Source organism: Emydura macquarii, unplaced genomic scaffold (assembly GCF_026122565.2).
Source record: "Emydura macquarii macquarii isolate MOO-44397 ecotype Brisbane River unplaced genomic scaffold, CSIRO-AGI_Emac_v2 contig_2768, whole genome shotgun sequence".
In the NCBI taxonomy this organism is placed as follows: Eukaryota; Metazoa; Chordata; order Testudines; family Chelidae; genus Emydura; species Emydura macquarii.
Genome location: NW_027132905.1, coordinates 27,420,417 through 27,439,983, shown reverse-complemented (window position 1 = coordinate 27,439,983; position 19,567 = coordinate 27,420,417). Strand labels below are relative to the sequence as shown.

The window sequence follows — 19,567 nt, the reverse complement described above, 5'->3', positions numbered from 1 at the left end:
AGATTCCCAAAAGTCTTTTCCAGGGCTACCTTCCCTTATTCAGTTATTCTGCTCTGTTAGAATCCAAGCAGCCCAAAGATGATGGCTCATTTCTTGAACCATATTTATAGCTCCTTTGCACAGAAAGATAACTAACTGTGTCTGTACCCATGTGGGCTTTTTCTTTGACAGATAGTGAAGAATGCAGTGAGGGTTCTTGACCTATGATCACTTGCTTTGAAATTAGCATTTTCAGTTAGTCATTAAGTCCTTCATTAGCATGTAACAAGATTTTTTTTTATGGTTAATTTTAGTTACAGGGTTATGTGAAAATGTAAATGTTTGCTGTTCATTATAACAGGAATACATACGTGAGAACAATACAAGTAATAACCCATTAGTTTTCATGAAGTTTAAACATTTAAATACACACTTATACATTCAACAATTACTTTGATTTATCAAATAGCAAGTAAATTGGCCTGAATACACTCCAACCTCTAAGAATAGCTTTTGATTTATACTAACACACAAGTGACCTGGTCTGTAGCCCTGATCTGACCTGGTTTGCCAGCATCACACCAATTTTGGGTTTCAACCCATGAGTTGAGAAACACTGAGCTAGAAGACTGGACTATGTTATCTCAAAGGTTGTAGCAGGCTCATCCATCTCTGTCCCCATCTAGTGGCTAGATCACAGAGAGCCACACTGTAATTTGAGAGTTAAACATCTATGACTGCTGTCTTATGAGGACCAATTCTAACCAACTACAAACATATTTTGGTCAACAAATTCAGCAGGTAGGACATTGAGAGACACAGAGAGCAGTTAGGTTAAATAGGAAAGCGTCATTTTTTACATTCTAATGATACCCACCTAACTTGTAATTAATCTTAGAGCTGCCTTTGACTTTCCTCACTGTTGATTGACATAGGGTGTTTTTTGGTTTGTTTTTTTTAATGGAAAGTTTGGACACCAAACCAATTTGATTTACTCGAACAGAAATGTCTATTTTTGTTGAAGTTTCCACAATTGCTGAAGCCAGACAGGGTCCTTTTTCCCTCTGTGAATATTTGGAATGTGTCAGGCAGGTGTTTCAAAATCCCTTATGCTGCAGGGAAATATACTCTGATGTAATCTGCCTAATTTGGCTCTTTGAATTACTTTCAAGAACGCTTGCTGTTTGTAATGGAAATAGCTCACTGACCACTTCAGAGAGGACTTTGTAATGTGAGCTGGTAAAACCCTGCAGGTGTAGCGGGCTTTTTATTTTATTTTACATCTTGGGTTTGTTTACTTTAATGTATTACTGAAAAAGTGACATAAAAGTGGCTTAACAAGTCATTTTTCATTTGAAAAATGTTTTCTTATTAAGAAAGTGAACATCCAGTCTTCTGCTAAAGAACTACTGACTCCAGGAAACCACACTTTGCCCTAGAGAGTGTTTCCTGAGGCTTATATTCCCCACAGACATTTGTTTGGGATTGTACATACCTGAGGCGTTTTGGCATAAGCATCAATTAGAAAATGGGAAGCAGTGTTTTCCTTGCTAATTCTTGGCTACTGAACGAGGGTTACTGAAAGCTCTCTGTTTTACCAAAGCTGTTTAGTTTATTTTTTTTTAAATGTAAATTTTTGAATTAAACTGTGTTTGACTCAGGAAAAGGATCCCACTATGCCACAGCCCGTCATTTAGAGCGTGGAGTCAGGCAAAGTTACTTAAGTGTACCATGGAGCAAGGGGTCAATTACAAGAGTATAAAACTCCCTGTGAAGGAAACTTGAAGCTGAGTATTCAATGTATTTTCTGCCCCATTGTACTAACGAGGGCTAAAACCACTTTAAAAAAAAAATCAGATGAAAATACACCTTCTCCCGTCAGTGCAGTCATCAGTTTTCAAGCATCCATCCACTGTGCCTTCACTTGCAAGTTACTAGGCCTCCTGTAACAGATTCACCCTCACTCTGTGATGCACTTATTCATCTGCTGTATCATTGCATGACTTTGTTACACTACTGACTTTAATATTTTGTCAATCATTGCAAAGTACCGAGATGAAAAGGTAAGGAAAGGTGCATTTCAGGAGAAAGCTGTTGTTGAGTTGTGCTCAGCCAAGCCATTTAGCAGGTATATAAACTTCCTGAATAATAATTCTAAAAAAGCCTTCTTCTCCGTACAGTGCTTTGAATAGTTGTATGTTCAAATACACAGACAGTGGGGGCAATCTTTCAGACACCTGATCCCGCACCTGCTAGCATTCACAGAGCTGCCCCTTAGCATTGTGTCAAGCTCAATAACTTTTTTTTAAACATCCATCACTTGGTTATTTCAAAACCAAATTTCAAACAAGGCAAAGCACTCATTCCTCAATCAAGGCTACTCTATGCCCTTGCCAAGTCTGAAGTTTTAAATCAAAGCCATTTTTGAATTATCCAAGCACAAAAAAGCATCTGAAAAACAAAGTTGACAGCTGTGAGTGTTTTTTTCCACATTCATCTAACTCAGCGACAGCTGAATGGATTTTATAAAACTTTCCAAATATGTCCCCTTCTGGGCTGAGACTAGAGTAGGTTAAACACTGAAAAACAATGTTTGCAAACATATACTTGGATTCTGACCCACAGTTTAATTGGACCATTCGTGTCTCTTTGTTGTTTACACTGTGAATGGTTGTGTAAACAGGCTTTTGTTTGCATGAATATTTGAGGAACGGCTGCACTGCATACAAGTACCTGTACTCACAGACCAGCAACGCTAGTTGCTATTCTGTTTTCCAAGTGTGGAATCCAGTCAGAGACCAGATCACTGACCAGAACAATAACGTAGCAGGAATAATGGCTAGTTGAAGTGAAAGGTTTACAACCAAGCCATGGACTGAAAATTGTTTGACAAATCTATTAAGTGAAGGACTGAATAACAAAGACCTTTGCAAAAATCGGCATTGGGTTGCAAGCTATCTACAAAAAGGAATAAAAGGGCTACATTTGCGATAAATAGTTGAATGAATAAATCTACCAGCTCTATCTGAAGCAAGCGAGGCACGTTTCAGTCTCCATGGTTAATTTATGAGAGGGTTATAAACAACTGAACATGCGGGTTCACAGCCTGTCCTTGTTCCTGTTGATGTCATGGAATGTAAGATAATGGCTCATGTAAAAGAGACCGTGGAAGCAACATGTATGTGTGTGTACTCTCATTGCTACCATGAAAGCATCATACATAATGAAGACTGTATACACATTCATTGCTTCCATTGTGTCCCCGAAATGATCTTACATTCCATGATACGGTCACAGAGGTGATGAACAACAATAAATTAGTCACTTGTTGTTCCTGAAAGTGTGCCTTTCGTTACTACCAGCACATCTGGGGAGCAGCAAGTGTTCTGCACCAGCAGTAGAGAAGGGCCTGTGTTCCATATCATAGCTAATTTTGACTTGTAAATCTGGTTTTATGAGGTGTGTGCGTGCCGGAATCCTCCTGGCTGTCCCAGGAGATTGAACACTCTTTCCAAATGGGCATTTGGATACCATATGCTTAGAAAATGCTGGCGATCATGCAGCAAAAGGCAAATCCTTCCTTGTGATAAATGTTGTTGCACCTTCTTCGTGAAAGGGTTCCCTCTTGAACATAGATTGAGAAATGACGAGCAATAGATGAATAGATTGTGTGGCCGTGCTGCATTTTCAGAGTTGATGTGGATCTTGAGACTTGGTTCAGAAACATCTGATGTAGGCTCTTTTCTTCTGTCAGCCTAATCCAAAACTCATGGAAGCCAATGAAAATGCTCACGCTGACTTCAGTGGGCATCGGGTACGGCCTCCTGTGTGTCTATTGACTGCATGGTAGCCATAACTTTCAACATATGAAACAGGGCTAATACTGATATTTAGTTCAGGTCTGGCATAATGGGGATCTGAATACAGTATTTCAAGGACATCATTGGAATCTTTGTCTCTGGGAATATCTATAACTAGGCTGAATGAAACACTGGATAATGTTCTGTGGGGAACAATTCTGAATAGGCAAGGGGCAGATCAGATTAAATAGCACTTTGTGTCTCCCCCATCTTGGATTCAATCCTTTCAAAAGGCATAAAGCAGATTGTCCATGAAACCATAAAACGGGGCACTCTGGCTTACAGTGATGGGAAGGCTATAAAAGGTGTACCCAGATTAGATTGTTATATGCTGGGATTGGGTCAGCGATCACACAGCTCCTCTGGTGGATATATTGATATCCAAAGAAGCAAGGAATAGGGAACATGTGCACTGGAAGTATTTATATTTTTATGGGTTTTGATTGTTTTGTTTTTTTAAACTTGTTGCATTTAAAAAAAAAAAAAAGGAAAATCACCAATTCCAGCCAGCCCCAGTAAGTATCACCAATTAAGGATAAAATGCATCACTGGGATGTTATCGTTATCCCCAAACCAACCATTAGAATACACATACGAATGTGAAAGAGAGAGACAATCTAAGGGTCTGAACAATCATAGTCTTTAATGCTCAGTCCTGCTTGGTTGTACCAAGTCAGGCCTTCCCACTGTAAGCAATGGATCTCTTAATCGTATGATAAAGAGGATTCAGAGAACCCCATCTGGCTGGCAAAGTCAGCATTGATTGTCCTCACTCTATGGGAGGAGACCCAGCATCAGAGACATGAACAACTGTATCCATTTTTACCTATGAGGATGAAGAGGTGGATTCATTCAGAATGTGGGCTGAACTGAAGGACGTATTCTCAGCTTGATATCACATAGGCATCCACACACAGAAAAATTGACCTTGGCCCCAAGGTGCTTCAGAATATGGGTCCTAGCCTGCAAACAGGATTACTGGGCATAGTGTTTATGTCCATGAGTATAACCATTAACCTAATCTGAGCCAGGGAGAAATGACATTAGACAAGGGGAGGTGGGGATGTACTTGGTGGATCTGAAGCTCCTCTTACTGACTTGCACTGGTGTAAATCAGGACTAACCTCTTTAAGTCAATGAAATTGCATTGGTTTAAAGTGGGTATAAGTGAGATGACACTCAGGGCCAGTAGGTCTCAGATCCTGAATCCAGCGCCTGGCCACTGCCCTGTATCTGGACCATGCGCTGGGCAGATGAACAGTGGGACAGGAAAGGACAGATCCTCCCCCAGGCCACAGAGCTGGAGTAGCCTCGGTTTGGCCTTCCACTGCCCCCTGAATATGGAAGATGGGAGGATCTGCAGAACAGCAAACCCGCCCCCCCCCCATCCCATCCCTGGCACACTCTTGCACAGGGACTCAGCTGAGCTACTTATATGACCTCCATCACTGCAGTGTCAGAGCACCTCGCAGTTTCTAATGCATTCCTTCTCACACCATACCTGTGAGGTTAGGTAGTGCTGTTATCCCCACTTTACAGATAAGGAATAGAGACAAATGGCTTATCCCAGGTTCTACAGGAATTCAGCTAGGGTCTTCCACAGGCTAGGCTAGTGCTGTAACCACGGGACCATACTTCCTCCTGGTTTTCACAGGGACAAATCCAGCCCATCCCTCTGCAGCGGCTCCCTTTGCTATGGAGCCATTGTGGTTCTGCCAAACTCTGTGTGTGTGGGGGGGAGAGGGTGGATGTGAAGAGGTCTGTACTTCCTGTGGGCTACATAGATCCCTGGTTCGTGTGAGCTCTCTGTACAAGACCATGCACGGGATGGGAGAGGTTTACTGTTCTGTTTATAAAATCTCTCGATTTTAAGCCAAACTCATGATTTGGGGGGCGGCTGATTCAAGATTTCCAAGAGTTTGAGGTTGGAAATACTACATCTGACGCATTCATCGAATAACTTCCATTGAGACAGCAAAGCACACAAAAGTGCACACACGTGGGGTTATGTAACAGCTATGTTACTTTTTTTAGAAATTCTGACAATGGAAAACCACATTGTATTTAAAAAAAAAAAAGTAAACCACAAGGGCGAATGTAAACATCCTTTTAAATGTGTAAATATGTTTGTTGTCGGCCACAAGACAAGGGAAAATTCCCACTCCAGTCTCACCAAATGACATGAGAAAATGTGCAACGCCAGGACGTTTGCTAGTTCCACCCAGCAGGGTGATTTCGACAAGTCCAGCTCAGTAGCCACACAAAGTTCAGGATAAACAAATTCTCCACATGCTTGCAGCCCACGCTTATAGCTTGGTGAGAAGCACTGGCACTTTGTCTGCATATTGACAGACCTTGAGAAATTCCAGTCTGACAGGGAACAGGGAAAAATTAAGAATTTGTCTTCCATTAAAAAAAAAATCAAAACTTTTGGCACCATTGCGTTCTGTTTCTGGACAGTGACCAAGAACCCAATTCTGACCAAATCAGTAGTCAAATCCATCCCTGGCAAACTGTTCTCAGGCCAGGCTAATTCATTGACTTTTCACAAAACATGTTGTCATAAAATTGTCTCTGTTTCTGATTATGAAATATAGTCATCTTATCAATGGAGCTCTTTTTACTGACTCCCACGGACTTTGGATCAGACCCTAATTTCTTAGTCAGTTTTGTTGCATGTTAAGAATAATGTTAAGAGGATCTTTTTATTTCAATTACTGAAAATAATTCTGCTGGCTGGTTCAAAAAGACCTTCATAGCAGAGGGCCTGGGCTCATCTGTTCCCAAGTGAACTTACCCTTTTCCAGCACTCAACAAATTTATCCTGACTATTGCTATATCTCTGCCTGGTGAGAGCCTGTAATCCACAGCACACTGAATGTTGCATGCTGTTCAGATGCTAACTGCATGGCTTTTCCAGAATGTGTCATGCAGCAAGCAGACCCAGAACTTTAATGTGCTAGACCGCTGCTTTGTCACTGAATAGGTCGCTCAGGAACATGTTTGTGCTGGAGATCAAAATTAATTAAAGAAAGACAATCTGCAGTGGGTAACATTGCCATAGGGAGGGGAGGGAAGGGGGGGGGAGGGAACTTGGTTAGCCTGCTCCAACTCCAGATACTCAGGTGTCAGAAATAAAACCAACTTACAAAACTACTGTCCTGGATTAAACTGCAAGGTTATGAGCAGCTGGCTGTGTCTGGACATCTGGCAAATGCATGGCTTCTGGCTAGCACCCTAGTCAGAATGATTAGCACCACACTCAACAGCCATAATTGTATTTTGGAAGTGTTTTCCATCTGTGTGAATCTCTGCCTTCTGGGGTTGTGCTGCGACATAGGGCATCCTCACCAAGTGTAAAGTTTGCATTCGTTTTGCTAGCCCCATGCATGTCAGGATGCCTAGCTGAAATATAGCATACTGTCAGAACTCCCTGGGCCTGCTCAGTTCTATAAAACTTGCAAGAACAAGCTCTCTTGTGAGAAAATGCTTTATGTTCTTTGAGAGCTGTCCTCAGGATGGAATGCAGGAGATGGCTCCTTCTGAATCTCTGCCTCTCAGTGTGTGGGGCAGCGTGGTAATGGGGAGAGGGAAGGAGGAAGGGAAAATTAAGGACTGATGGTGACTCAAGGACGGGAGGGAAAGAGAGAAGGGTCTGTTTAATCTGTTTAATCGCAGGTATTTATAGAAACCGAGTCTCAGTAGGTCTGGTGAATGGGGGAGAGGGGAAAAGATGGTGGAGGGGAAAAGGATGAGGGGCAGGGAGATTAATGGCTGGAAGAGAGTTATGGGGAAGGAGAGGGCAGAAGCATGGGAAAGAGATGTTGAGAATGAAAGGGGTGTTGAGTGAAGGGTTGAGAGAGAGAGTGAAAAGGAAAGAGGCATGAAAGAGACATTCAGAGGGAGAGGACATAACATAATAAAAGGGAGAGAGAAGACTAGGGAGTAAGGAGGAGAAATGAAACCAATATAACAAAGATGAATGAAGGCGCAAGAGATCAGTTGCCTGGCATTAAGGTTTATTCATGTGAATGTTTTCCAGTCTGCTCTCTGGGCAGGTGACTCTCGCAGGGATGATGAATAGATTACAGTAATATGCTGTTCACACTTGGGCTCCCAGGGGAAGCAGCACACAGGTTTTCGCCTCGGGCACCGTACAAAACCTCTACATCAGGCTCTTTTTGTATTGGCCTTCAATGTTCTCCTGTAGCCACTTTTTCATGGCGCTGATATGCTTCCCCAACCAGTTCGTTATAGATGTGCTATATCTGGCTTGTGGCCCCACTTCTTGGGCCTCTTCAGACTCTTGCTCCTGTAGACACGTACTCTGCAGACACTGGACATGCTTGTCTGAGGGCCCCTCTTTGGCCCTGGCATGTCTTTCTAGCCAGTTACTGGTGGCTGTTAGGGACTGGTGCAGGAACTCTTCTAGGACCTTGACATGATTCTCCAGCAGCTTGACCTGACCCTCAGTGTACTCTAGCAGTGACTTGTCTGTGGTTCCATCATACTCCTCCAACAACTTGTACAGGATCATGACATTCTCATCCAGCCACTTGTACAGGGTTCTGTTGTTGTGGTCCAGCCACATAACTACGTTTGTAGTGTGGCCCTTCTGGCACCTGTCTTGGACATACTCATCTAGCCTGTTGTCAAAAGCCTCAATGTACTCCTCGTGCCACTTGTTCAGAGTCCAAACGTATTTGTCAAGCCACTTGTCGAGGGCCCCAATATGCTCATCCAGCCAGCCAAGCAGGTCCTCTGTATGCTCATCCACCCACTTATCTGGGGTCCCCACATGTTCCTGCACCCACCTGTTGAGGCTCCAGACATGTTGGTCTACCCATGTGCTTAAGGTCCCAATGTGCTTGTCCAGATGCCTGTCTATGGTCTTGATGTGCTTATCCAACCTCTCCCCCACTGTCTGATGAACACAATGCAGAATAACCCAGTTAGAAAGGGTAGTGCTGAGGGCGTGCATGAGAGTGTCCTGCACATTAACACATATGAAACGCAGACTGGGATCCTTCAACACTATTGCTTCCCTTCTTACATCCATCAGACTTGTCTGATCTTCCCATCACATGATGCCAAGGATGTGCCACTCCCAAATTTCTGCCATTCATCATAGCCCCAGGGCTGTTAACTCCACCCTGCTCTGTCTCCTCATGTCTACAGCTTCCTCCCACTCCTCAGTCTCCAGCATCCCTGCCCCAATCACAGCTACCTGTGGCTGGCTTTGCCCTCTTTGGTCCCCATACTATCCATCTGAATCCTCCTGGGGTGGTCAGTGATTTCCTCCACTGCTGACTGTGCCTCCATTCTCACTATTTATTTTCTTTAACCTCATTGCAGAATTGGACCCCACTGATCATGTAACTGCCTTTGAGAGATTCACACCCTATCCAGATGTCCTTGTCTCACTCCTCACCTGATGGTATTCCTCTTGCTCTAAGAGTTCTTCGTTTGTGATAGTGCTAATGACACTTGGCTGCTCCTCCAAGCCGTCTACTTTTCTCTAGCTACCTCCTCCCACTTGGATGCTTCAGGTCACAATTCTTTTATGATGATGGCCATCCAAGTCTATTTCCCTTTAAATTCTTCTCCTCCTCCTTCCCTAGATCCCACCCTGGCTGTTTGGCATGACATCAGCCTCTAATTTAATTCCCTTAAGTAGAGTGTCTCCTACTAGGCTGACAACCAACAATCATCATATAATAGAATTTGGTGAAACTAATGTTTGTTATGAGCTGGGTGAAACCTTATTATGGATTGAGTGAAAATCTTGTTGAGACTGATAGGTGTGAATGCACCCTTCAATTCACATAACTGTAAGGATATGCCCCCACCTAAAGAAAAGCGAGTATGTGAACCCACCCAAGAACTTTTACTGATGCCTGCTTTTGGGTAGAGGTCTGGATATGAAGGAAGGCAGAACACAGAGGAGGAGAGGGACAGACAGATAGCCTAAAGGAGCAGCTAAGCTGAAAGCACAGTGTATGACCCTGGAAGAAACTGGGGAGAGGTTTTTGTATCAGTGGTGCAGGCTGAAAAGAGTGTTCTTAGTCCCATGATCAAAGAAGCTGTTTTCTGCTATTTGATTCCTCTGAACACAGGACTTTGTACATTCTTTGTAAATAAAAAACACTGCATCAAAGAGATACCCGACTATCACTAATTTCTACTCCCAATTGGAACATCCTCAGAATCCCAAACTTTGACTAGCCTTTTGTGTCAACAAGGGGCAACAATTTTCTGCCTTTCATCATTGTCTGTCAAATAATATATCCACTGAATTTGACCCTCTCTGGGCATTGTGCTGGTCAAGCACTATTCAGTGAATGCCAGTGAAATTTGTCAAATAATATTTGATGCACACTTTGTCCTGCCACTCAGAGGTCTTGCTGGAAGGCTGTTCCCCACACCGAATAACAGCACATCATGTCTTCTCCCTCTACCCACAATGACGCTTGAGTAGAACATTTATACTATTGGACCTGCTGTGAGTTGGGAGATAGCCTTATTAAATAGACTGCATTATTGTATTGCAACGTACCTTTGAAGAGTAATACCAGGAAAAAATATCATCACCGCTCTCTTTTTCTGTCCAGAAGCTCCAGCTTCTTCCTAGCTCCGATACAAAAGCATTCATTTGTTAAAGCTATAGTCCACTGCTGCTGTTCCTGAGTTCCCAGATTCCTGGCAGAGATTACTGGGCAGGAGAAAAGCGGGACAAGCTATTCATGGGGGTACACCCCTACATATCTTACTATGTCCACATTTGGTAGTTGCCTTCTAAAATGAAGATTTAGGAGCATAAATTCCCATTTTGCTTCTGAGTTAAAACTGGCTAGTTGTCCTGCACCTGCATTTTGCACCCATAACGTTGGATCACAAGGTGACTGGTCCCTTTAAGGGGTGATGGGTCTCTATTCTACCTGGCACAGCTGGCTCTCCACCCCAGATGAGAAAAATGGTCATGTGACCAGTGGGTCCTGGGACCCAATTAGGCCTTGGGGGTGATAAGGGAGAGGCTTTGGGTGGAACCAGAGGAGCTGCAGAGAGGAAGAACTCAGCCAGCATACAGTCCGTAGAAGGAAGGCTGTGGAAACCCTGATGTAAAAGGTGAGTTTGTGGGCCAAGGAGGCTGGGACTTGAACCACACAATCCCAGGATGGAGAGCTGTGGGAACCCTGAACTGAGTGTAAGGGGCCTTACTTTGGGAGCTGGACTATGTGAAATAAATTAGACTTCGTGGTGAGGGGGGAGGTATTGTTTTAAAGGCTTTGCTGGGAATGGATTATTTCTGGGAATTTCTGAAGGCAACTGAGGCAAGATGCCTGCAGGACTATCCCATACCATAAGGGGGTGCTTGGAAGGTAAAAAAGCTGTAACAGGGTCACCACTTCCAAACAGGAAAACTAGTGAACGAATGTAATTCCCAGTACCATGGCTAGGGCTTAAGTATTAAGGTGGGAGGACATGATCTTGGTGATTAGCCATTTAGGCTGTTATGAGTTCAGGCTTGTTTTTAATCTCCCCGAACTCCCATCCATCCTCCCAAAAAATCCACTTACACATTCAGTCCAACAAAGTCCTGTACCTCTTCTACCTGGGGGGAGACTGCAGGTAAAACTGAGTTGCTGTTAAAAGAGGACATTCAAGTCCCACAGGACCTGGGGGATTTTCAAACAATCACAAGAGGGTTAGGCACTGGAATCCCACAGAGTTCTAATAGGAGTTGGATTCTGAACTCCTTCACCTCTGTTAAAAATCCCACCTTCAGGATGAAGGAACCATAAACAGAAGCAATGTGCTGTGAAGACGACATTGTCTTCTGCTAATAGCTGGTATCAGCTCTAGCCATCTGGGGCTTTTCCAAACTTTGCAATGTTCCTTTAAGAGTCCAAATGGCGACATCAGTGTGTGTGATACTCACCGGGAATGGGCATGGCCAAATGCAATACCAGAATCAGCAGCAGCATGGAGGATGGAAGTCCCTGTCGAGACAGAGTGCAAAGCTTGACATACCAACCCTGGACTTGTGTGGAAAATTTTGCCTATTTCTTAGTGGTCTCTTCAAAGGGAGCGTCTGCCCACTAAGGAGAGATGAGATATCACCAGCCAGCGTGGGATTTGCCAGCTTCTTCTGCTCCCATCTGCGTTATGTTTCATTCTCCCACATTACTAAGCTGGGCCTTTGTTAGAAGGGTCTTTGCTGGCTGTAAAGTCCTGGCTCTTCCCCTGCTTTTTGGCAAAGAACTTGGGAGGGAAGGGGTGTTCTAACCCCACCATCACAACTGGGTACCCGCTTGTCTGTGTCATGTATGTGTCATCGAGCCTGAATTCCACCCTGAACTCTGGGGCTGGATCCTCGTGAGCAGGGCTTTGGCATGATGGGGGCATGCGTGTGGGGTGTTTACATCGCTGTATCTCAGGATCAACAGGGGGCGCCTGTCTACAGAGTTGTCATTGTGGCCCTTTTCACAGTCGAAAAATTCACTTAAAAATGAAAGAAAAGAGAGCATGAGCGCTGTATAATTTGGATAGATGACAGACAATGGGGATTATCATCTGCAAGTGTTGGATGAATATTATTTAAAAATAAGCAACCCAGGCACAAGCCTGAAGCCCTCCTTAATTTCAGAAATCCTTCTGCCTGCATCAGACAATTCCCCCATTCCTAAAGCTATCACCATTGCACCCATGCACTGGCAGAAAGCAGCATCAGAAAATACACCAGCCCAGATGCTCAGCTGATGTAAATCAATCTAGTGCCATTGACTTCAATGGGGTGACTCCTGATTTACATTATCTGAGGATCTGGCCCACAGGTCCTAGTCTATCCACCCTAAGAGAAAAATTCCCCCCATTAGCAGCTGCTTGAATGGACCTTAATGGACCAGCAAGGGGAGTGAATTCCAGATGAGAAGGCTCTTCTCCTAGAACACTTTGTTCAGCCCTCCTGGGTCCAAAGCTGGGAGCTGTCAACAAGGGTGAGAAGCATAAACCGCAAGGTTGCTGGTCCTGGAAGAGATGTACGAGAGCGAGTATGCAACCTGATTCTCCTCTCCTCAGTCTGCCCCTTGTTCCAGGGCTGGCCACAGTGTGGCTAGGGGTTATAGTCTGTGCTCCTTGCTAGTGCTGTCCTGGATGCTAGTGGCCCCTCTGCACTGACCAATGGAGCTCCCCAGGCGTGAAGCAGGTGGCACATGGCACGCATGCCATTGCCGGGGTCTGAGCTGCAGACCCCAGAAAGAGTTTTGGGCAAGCCTGGCTGATTTCAGTTTCAGTAAAGTGCCCCTGCACTCATCAGCACACCTGGGAACTCACTGGGCTGGATCTAAGCTCCCCACTTTTGCCTGGCTCAGGACTGTATAATTAGGCATCATGGGAGGAAACTGAGCAAAGGGAAAATGTAGGTTAAATATCCGGGAACTAGAGATGAGGTTGAATCCAGTCCCAGACTGCAAAAGAGACAAATATGTCATGAGTTGAATCCAAATACGTTGGAGAGGTGGGTGAGGGTGTTAACATCTGGATTCAAATCAGAATTCTGTGGCTTGAGCCTTCCTCTGTGTTCTCTGTTAAACTGTTGCAGTCAGGGAAGCCATGGAGATCTCTTGACTTGACAAGCAAATGTACGCTGGAGTCTGTGTCACCAGAGCAGGTTCCCTTATTGATGTGAATGTTTTAGCCCCTTTTTAAACTAGCTGTGAAGTATCCACAAACGGCTCAAAGAGTTTCCACGAGGTTTTGCTATTTGCCTTTCTCCCATTTGGCACCATGGGAAGGGCAGGTGCTAATGACCTCTTGATACCCATTTATGACACTCCCCCCCCGCCCCCCCCCGGGGGGTTGAGAATCCCTGATATAAAGAATGATCTTACCTGGTTTTATTACCAACTCTGTGATTTATTGGGAAGCCCAGTTAGAGACCATATCCTGTGTTCCTCCCTGCCCCTCTCTCTCTGGACTCAGATATGCTTGAATGAAAGCCCAGCCCAGCTTCTGTTGCTTGTTCCTCACCGGATGTGTCCTTGTGACCTCAGAATCAACTGTCACCTCCATGGCAACTGGCAGTGCCCAAAAGCTTCAGGTGGGTGAGTGAGAAATAATCAGCAGTGAGCTGGCGAGCTAGACTGGAAACCAGATCTCATGTCAGCACAAATTCCCGTTAGTAAGAAAGATTGAAGAGAGGAGAAAAATGCACAAGAAGCCAAAGCTTAGTCCCACTGAAAAGAAGTGGAACATTATTGCCAATTGAAATGGGAGTGGGAATGTGTTCTCACGTAACAAACAGAAAAGCGCGGTTTCCCTTTGAGATGTTAGTGGCTGTGGAAACGCTTTCCTTGATCAGGTGCAGCAGAGATAATGGGTGAGCTGACTCTCCCACTGGCACTGTGTGTGTGTGTTTGTTTGTGTGTGAGAGAGAGAGAGGAAACTGAAATTAAAAGAATTCTAGATCCTGTTTGTGAAACGGAGTAGGTTGGAGATTGAAACAGTCAGGGAAGAAACCAACATATGGCTTCTCCACCTGCTTGATGACCCACAGCTGGTAGAATTGCCTCACTAGAGTTTCTCTGGAAGAATCTGTCAAGATCTAGGGGATGGATTTGGAGAGAAGAGCGAGGAGGAGGCTTTATTCTGAAGAGTGCAAACTGTTTTTTAGGCTAATGTGGTTTTGTAAAAGTCCAATAAGCCACTGAAATGAAGCCATCGGTGGGGTGGAATGCAGCAGTTGTGGTGGGGTGCCAGAGCCCAGCAGTTTAGGAAGGGAAGAGAAGAATGCTTTATCCATTTTCATACTAACCATTCAGCAGATGGGCCTTCATGTGCTGAGCTCAGAGTGGAAATGACCCATCAGTAGGGATTGGCTGAAGCCAAAACCTGGGATCCAAACATCCTCAAATTATGTGGTGTTCAGAATCCAGATCCAGATGTGAATTTTGTGGTTTGAGGATCTCTAGAAAAATTAACTGTCAGAGTTCGGCCAGCAGAGGGGACATCTATTTAAATCCTTCACGATTCTTCCAGCTGAAAGATACTAACTACCTACAGCTCTTTATTAACGTCAGATTTTGATTCTGCATTGTAGTACCATAAAGTCCCAAGCAATCAGGGTCAGCTCCTCACAGTATGAGAAACACTATATCAGTGTAGCCACTGATAGTGGAAGTAAACCAGTATTTGTTTTCTATTCAACAGCACATATTTGAATGTTATCTGTGCCTCATTATCCTGATGAGGTTTCTTTGATACAGGACCACTGTGGTTATTAAATTACTCAGGATATCTTGATGTTCTGCTGACATTTCATATCAATCACACCTTTTTATTATCACAATCCCTCTATATTAAATTTCAGAAAGGGATGCTGGGAAAAAACAGCCCTCGATTTCCTTGCACATGGCTGATGTGAATTGTCTGTCTGGCTTTCTCAGGAAATGGTTTTTGTCCCGGATATGATTGCTTTTGTATGAGATCTGCCAGGAACATCACTAGGGGTTTAGCTGAAACATCCTCTTGAGTTGAAAGAAAACACATCTACCAAACATTTACAAAGTGGATGCCTTCTGACTTCTGTGTTAAAGGACCTCTCGATTTGTTGCATGCAGTTCTGAAAGCTACGGGCTACGTCGATAGTCGTTGCAAGTTTGTATTGCCTATTCTTTTATATGTATTTACTTTTATCTGAGAGTCTCAAAGTGCTTTGCAAACATCTAGTAAGCCTCATTTTCATGTGGCTAAATGGATGGCCTAATTTTTAGACACTAATGGAAATAGATTACAACTATTTTTCTCAAGCTCCAGACAGGTTCCTCAATGACATATGTATGGTACAGAAATCAGAGCTTGTAAGAACTATTCTGATAGACCCTGTGGTCTAGGCAGAAAAAGCATTAGCAAATGAGTGTATCATCTGCAAAAGGGTTTACAGGATCCAGATGTAAAAGCTAGCAAATTCAGTACTGGCTACATAGTGGCCAGCAAGTGTAGGGGGACCCAGAACCCCAATCTGGGCTACTGGATGCCCCAGGAAAGGCCTGGTTTTCCTTTTGTATTGGAGGGCATATCCAAATGGATTTATATTAAATAAACATATGCCTCCCTGGCAAAGAAGGGAAGTTGTAGGGCCCACCCCCACATCCAACAGTTTTCTTGCTTGTTGCATTACTTTGATGCCTCTACAGCAGTTGACTATAGGTAGTTCTCGCTCTTAAATCATTTGCTTTTGGGGAATCCTATGAGAAGAACATTGCTTAGCTGTTGTGTGTGGCTGGAGGTTATGAATAACCGGCTGATATAGGCAGACTGGAATAATATCATGTTCAGATAGGTTTGACTGAATATGAGCTTGAGTGGGCAAGATGCCGAGGGACTCCTGAGGGGTATTGAGTACTTGTAAGGCCTATCAAAGCCAACAGGACTTAAGGGCACTCAACACTTCGCAGGAGGTGCTCATTACTTTGCAGGATCAAGGTGGAATATTCCCAAGGGTTTAACAAGACTTCCCCCATTCTCATTTTTTATGGGATGGAGAGCCATAGAATTGTGGAAATGAAGGACTAGAAGGGACCTCAATAGGTCATCTAGTGCAGTCCCCTGCACTGAGTCAGGACTAAGTATTACCCAGATAATCCCTGACAGGTGTTTATCTAATTTGTTCTTAAAACCCTCCAATGATGGAGATTCCACAGCCTCCCCAGGTAATTTGTTCCAGTGCTTAACTACCCTGACAATTATAAAGTTTTCCCTGATGTCTAAATCGAAATCTCCTTTGCTGCAATTTAAGCCCATTACTTCCTGTCCATCATCAGTGGTTAAGTGGAACAATTTATCAGTCTCCTCTTTATAACAACCTTTTACATACTTGAAGACTGTTATCAAGCCCCCTCTCAGTCTTCTTTTCTCCAGACTAAAGAAACCCAGTTTTTTCAATCTTTCCTCATATGTCATGTTTTCTAATGACCTTTATTCATTTTTTTCTTGTTTTCTTCTGGACTTTCTCCAATTTTTCCATCTTTCCAGAAGTGTGCTGCCCATACCTGCACAGAGTACTTCTGCTGAGGCTTTATCCACGCTGAGCAGAGCAGAAGAATAACTTCTCGTGTCTTGCTTACTACACTCCTGCTAATATATCCTGAAATTATGTTCACTTTTTTTGCAAAACTATTACATTGTTGACTCCTGTTTAGTTTGTGATCCACTCTAAACCCCAGATCTTTCTGCAGTATTCCTTCCTGGGCAGTCATTTCCCATTTTGTATTTGTGCAGTTGATTATAAGGAGTGGAGCAAGGGAAGAAACCAGCGGTTTAGAGCTGCCATCTCTCCAGGAGGATAATGGAGCAGAGAAAAGTCTGCCATCACATCAGGTCTATGATGCTCCCTAAACCAAACTATAGAACAATTCGAGTGTTCAGCCCAGAGTCATTTGGCACATAGATGAAAGCAAAGGGATATTAAGACTCTGATCTGCCTTCTATCAGGAGATGATCCACAACCTTTCAGGGCTGTGTGGTGTTGATTCAGGGCCTAATTCTGCATTCATGGATTCACTGGAGTTTGGGTGTATGAGGAATGCAGAGTTGCCAAACCCAGTATTTAAGAATCACAAGTCAGGCCTCCCCAAATCATGAGATTGTCTTAAAAATCATGAGGTTTATTAAAAAGAATGAATGTTTGGTTTTGCTTTCTTTTTGTTGAGAGGCTGTCATGTCTGCACGCTCTTCTTTGACCACAAGGGCCAGAAATGTAATATTTTATTTTTAAAATGGAAGGTGAGATTCTTATGTAATCACATGGCTCCCAGAGCTGGGGCTTTAAGAAAAACACTACTCGTGATAAAATGGTGAGAACTGGCAATGCTGGCAGTGTGACACCGATTTTGTCAGATATTATGGTATAGCCTAAAAAGGTGGAATCTTTTGCTGTTGCCTCTACACATGTAACCTTTCTCTTAGAGCTAGTCTTTGGGCCCATCGTATTTCGTAGTGCAGGGCTGCAGCACCATTTCTAAGCTCTTTGTGGGCAGGCAGAGGTGTACCTGTGTCCATGCTTGAATTAAGAGTTGCTCATTGCTTGTCCATACCCCCTCCCAGCACAGCTCGTGGCACTTCCAAGTGTGCATGGCTCCCCTCCTGGCCTGCCCATCCTTGGGATTGGTCAGACTAGTACAGTGTCAGCATAGATGTGAATAAAGGGCTACTAAAATGTCCCTTTCTTCATCATGAGAGAGGGTCGGGATTTTGCACTTTGTGGATGTGATCTTCAGCTGATTAATAATACTGCCCCAGTGCTAATGCTGTGTAAGGTAATTGACCTGTATCGGGTTGGCTTATGTTTAAATGGAACATTTTTCCTGTAATTGAATAATTATATTGATGCAAGCAGCATCTTGTCTTACATTCTCTTCTCTGATCGTGCATGAAACTCTATTGTAATGCATCTGAACACAAGGGGCAAGAAATAAGGGTGCTGTGGGAACTCTGAATTTCCCAACTAATATCATTTGACCATCTGTCTCTGTTCCGGCAAAGCACCTAAACCTGTGCTTAATTTTGAGCACATGAGTAATCCCACTGAGGTCAAATTTAAGCACATGCTTAAGTGGTTTGCTGGTTTGGGGTTTTAGACATCCAAATGGCATCTCTTACACCCATACAAATTGTGGACACCAAAAGGGAGTTGGGTTGGCATCTGTTTAAAAATCATTCTCTGATTTCAAAGTGTATATTGCAATGGCATGAATTTTTGCATGTGATACTCTCCTACTGTGATGCTCTAAGATCTCTCTCTCCTTTGTTTGTAGAGCCTACACCTTTCTGGAAATTTGAATTAGATATAAGACACACAGAATTAAGTGCCTATCAGAAAGGAACCTACCGTATATTTCTCAAAAGGCAGTGTATATATAAATCCAAAAGACTCCAGTACTGCAGAGTTAAGAACAATGGGCCAAATTCTGCTTTCTGCTAACACTACTCCAGCCCTGTTGATTTCAACATAGTTGTCAGCATGGAAGTTGGGAGAATCTGAGAATGCAGAAAGTTAAGGGACCATGTTAAAAGACTTTGTTTTCACCTTGCCAGATAGGTTCTTCTTTGATTTTTCTATAATATTGTACTACTGTTTGGTGGCCTGATCTCAGGATTAGTGTCACTAACAATTCATTGCAAGCCCAACTCACATTCTCTAGGGTTTACCATATTTCTCTATTTTATTGCACCTCCCTGTGCATGCTAGTCAGAGAAAAACTCTTCTCCACTAATATTTGGTTAAATATACTAGCACCAGATGTTGAGTACTGGAGATATTTTCCAACTGGGACAAATCAGTATTGAGACTAGTTCCATTTTTGTTTTGGACAGATTTTGTGAGGAGATTTTGCACTTGTTTAGACAGTGTTTGTCTCCAGTGTTGCTTACTCATCTAATCTAATCTGTAAGCAGATAATTTAACTATTTCTATTAGCATCTTTGTTGGGAGATGAAGGACTACATTTCTTTAAAACACTTTGTAGGGCAGGTAAAAGGTGCAAATCACAGAACTGTGAATGGGTATTCATGTCAAATCTGAAAGATACAGCAGTGTGGAGACTTTCAGGGCCAGATTTTCAAAAGAGATCAGGGTCAGATTTTCAGTGCTTAGTGCTCATTCTTGGAGCCTGTAGCCCTCAGTATGAAACTTATGGACTGATTCTCCAAAGAGCATCCTGGGTTCTGAG

The 19,567-nt window shown here is 43.5% G+C and overlaps 1 long non-coding RNA gene across 1 annotated transcript; it reads right to left on the bottom strand.

The window, feature by feature from the left end:
- Window positions 1-10,441: 10,441 nt before the first annotated feature.
- On the bottom strand, window positions 10,442-13,793 carry LOC137165184 (uncharacterized). The gene is made up of 3 exons (XR_010923296.1): window positions 13,730-13,793; window positions 11,779-11,839; window positions 10,442-10,466 (listed from the first exon to the last, which is right to left on the bottom strand). It is a non-coding gene; the product is annotated as an uncharacterized lncRNA (long non-coding RNA).
- Between the last annotated feature and the right edge of the window lie 5,774 nt (window positions 13,794-19,567).